Below are 3110 nucleotides of genomic sequence, written 5' to 3' on the forward strand. Positions count from 1 at the left end.
ATATTAATGTTCTTAATTATTTAAAATTTTATAGTAATTTTTTATATATAATTTTGATGTAGGAGATAAATAAAAAATTTATAATTGATAGATAGATAATATATAAAATTTATCTTTTTTTAATATTTGTTTAATATATATATATATATATATAATTTATTGATATAAAATTATAGATTATGTTTCTATTATTTGAGCTAATTCGTGAACTTTTATTGAGTCGAACTTAAACTTACGAAATAGACTCAATTGTTAATGAGTCGAGTTATGAGCCAAACTTAATTTTTATGAGTCGAACTTAAGTTTAGTCTAACTCGACTCAATTCGGCTCACTTCTAGCCCTAATTATGTGTGAGAAACGTTATTCAGGTCGGCATCATAAGTTGAATGTGTGCAAGAACTTATGTCATGCTTGCTGGGTTAGTCCAGTACCGGTAATTATTGTGGTTTTTGTTGCTTTTTTTAGTTTAAACAATGAGCCGAATTATGAGTTAATTATTTTGCGATCAATATAAATTAATTTTATTTAAAAAATTGTTTCCATATTTTTATATTTATCATCTCCGTTCTCACCTCTTTTTTCTCCTTAATACCGCATCTTCATTTTTTGTCCCCAACCACCTATAGTTACGTTTGTTGCTGCAGATTATCACTATCTGATAGTTAATTAAAGGTGTTCAAAATCGATCCAGACCGAATTAAACCGACCAATCGAACTGAAAAAATCGAAAATCGAACAAACCGAAAACAAAAAAAAACCGAAAAAACATGTTTTGCTGTTTTTGTTGCGGTTTGGTTCGGTTTTTGGTTCTAATATTGAAAACCTTAACCGAACCGAACCGAACCGAAAAGATAAAAAACCCTAAAAAAAACCAAGCCCACCCCCACCCCACCCCCAAATGCACGTAACTTAGCCTACCCCAGCAATCCCCAAGCCCCACCCCCAAACAAAGAACGTAACCTAGCCGCTCTCTCCCTAGGTCTCAGCACAGCCTCGCTCTCTGCACCTCTCAGCACCGGCGAGGGTCTGTTCCTCCCACCACCTCGCCGCGCCGCCGACCTTCCTCGCAGCGTCGCCCTTCCACTCCACCCTTACCCCCTTACCCCCACACCCCACCCCCAAACGAACGTGACCTAACCTAACCCCCTTACCCCCACACCCTACCCCCAAACGAAATCTAGCCAGTAGCCACTCTCTTCTCACACTCTCGCTCTCTGCACTCTCGAGGCCTGCGGCAAACCCACCTAGCGCCGGCGAGACCGTTCCACCCACCACCTTGCAGCGCTGCCGAACTCTCCCCCCTAGCGCCTCCGAACCTTCCTCCCACTGCTCCCAGGACCTCCTCGCGGACAGAGCACAACGAAGCCCCAACCCCAGCCAGCAGTGAGCAGCCCAGCACCACCCTCGCACCCAGCAGTAGCACAGCACCACCCACTCACCTAGCACAGCACCACGCCACCACCCAGCAGTGTTTTTGGCCACCCACAACTTAGCACCTCCCACCCAGCCACCGATTCAAGTCAGATATGGAGCCGGAGCCACCAAGTCAGGTATGTAATTTGACTAATTTCTGTTTTGAATTACTGAAAGTGCTTCTGTTTGTATTGTTGGTAGCTTGGTATTGTCGGAAAAATAATATAATCTGCTTTTGGTTATTATTAGTTTTTTTGGAAGAATAATATAAAATAAAAAGAAACTTTTGAAGTGATTTAGTATGAAATCAGATAAACTGGTTTTGGATCTTGATAGGAAGATATTGAAATTAGATTTGAAGCAGATTTGAAGAATTAAATTTGGAGCAGATTTGAAATCAGTGTATTGTTGCTGATTGCTGGTTGAATTACTTTTGATGAATTACTTTATTGTTGGTATTATTGCTGGTTGCTGGTTTTGTTGCTGGTTTTGTTGCTTATTGTTGCTGCCTTGCTGGTTTTTAATTTATTTGTTGTTGTGTTTTTGCTGGTTTTTAATTTATTTGTTGTTGTTGACAAGTATGGAGCTTTCAGGATCTTTATCTCCTTTAGTATGAAATCAGATTTGAAATCAGATAAACTGGTTTTGGATCTTGATAGGAAGATATTAAAATTAGATTTGAAGCAGATTTGAAGAATTAAATTTGGAGCAGATTTGAAATCAGTGTATTGTTGCTGATTGCTGGTTGAATTACTTTTGATGAATTACTTTGTTGTTGGTATTATTGCTGGTTGCTGGTTTTGTTGCTGATTGTTGCTGGTTTTTAATTTATTTGTTGTTGTGTTTTTGCTGGTTTTTAATTTATTTGTTGTTGTTGACAAGTATGGAGCTTTCAGGATCTTTATCTCCTTTTGTTGCCAATATGACAGCTCTGACTAATATGTAAGTGCTTAACTCTAAATCTCAGTTCATTGACTCTGATATTTACAAGTTCTAATTGGAAAACCATTGCTTTTTTGTAGCTGGCTTGGGAATAACAGTTTGTCAGGGCACATTCCTGACCTAGGTTCACTAACACTGTTAGAAATATTGTAAGTAACTCATTTTGTATGCAATTCCATGATCTAAATGTTTGAAATCAAAGAACTTTGATGTATTCATGCCATGAAACTCACTATTTGGATATTATTATTGTATATAAAGGCACTTGGAAGACAATCAATTCGACGGAGAGATTCCTTCATCCCTAGGGAACATAAGCACTTTGCATAAAGTGTAAACTCTGTCCTCTTTATACAAGAGAATTAAACTGGTTTTTTGTGCTGTTTCTTGAATCCTGAGTAGATATTTAAGTCAGCCCTGTACAACTACGTTGTTTACATGAGTGTGGCCCAAAAATAGTACAATTTATTTGAATTCCTTTTGCCGATAAATTTAATTGGATCAAGACTTTGTTACCTAATGTGTATTTGTGTTTGTCGATTTCAATTTTATGACTTTGTGACATAGCTTGGCAGTATTTTTTTTGAATTGATTGAAAAACCGAACAAACCGAACCAAACCAAACCGATTTTAATGGTTTGGTTTGGTTCGGATGGTCTTGAGAAAAAACCGAACCAAACCGAACCGCAGTTTAATTAAACGATTGGATCGGATGACTTTTCTCTCAAAAACCGAACCAAACTGCACCGCGAAC

General features: G+C 37.9%; 1 long non-coding RNA gene across 1 annotated transcript; it reads left to right on the top strand.

Annotated features, from left to right (window-relative positions):
• Positions 1-911: 911 nt before the first annotated feature.
• On the top strand, positions 912-2876 carry LOC148572461 (uncharacterized). Its single transcript, XR_015907556.1, has 4 exons — positions 912-1713; positions 2026-2356; positions 2437-2505; positions 2618-2876. It is a non-coding gene; the product is annotated as an uncharacterized LOC148572461 (long non-coding RNA).
• The last annotated feature ends 234 nt before the right edge of the window (positions 2877-3110 follow it).

This window comes from Arachis ipaensis, chromosome B3, assembly GCF_059453495.1.
Source record: "Arachis ipaensis isolate K30076 ecotype BB chromosome B3, ASM5945349v1, whole genome shotgun sequence".
NCBI lineage: Eukaryota > Viridiplantae > Streptophyta > Magnoliopsida > Fabales > Fabaceae > Arachis > Arachis ipaensis.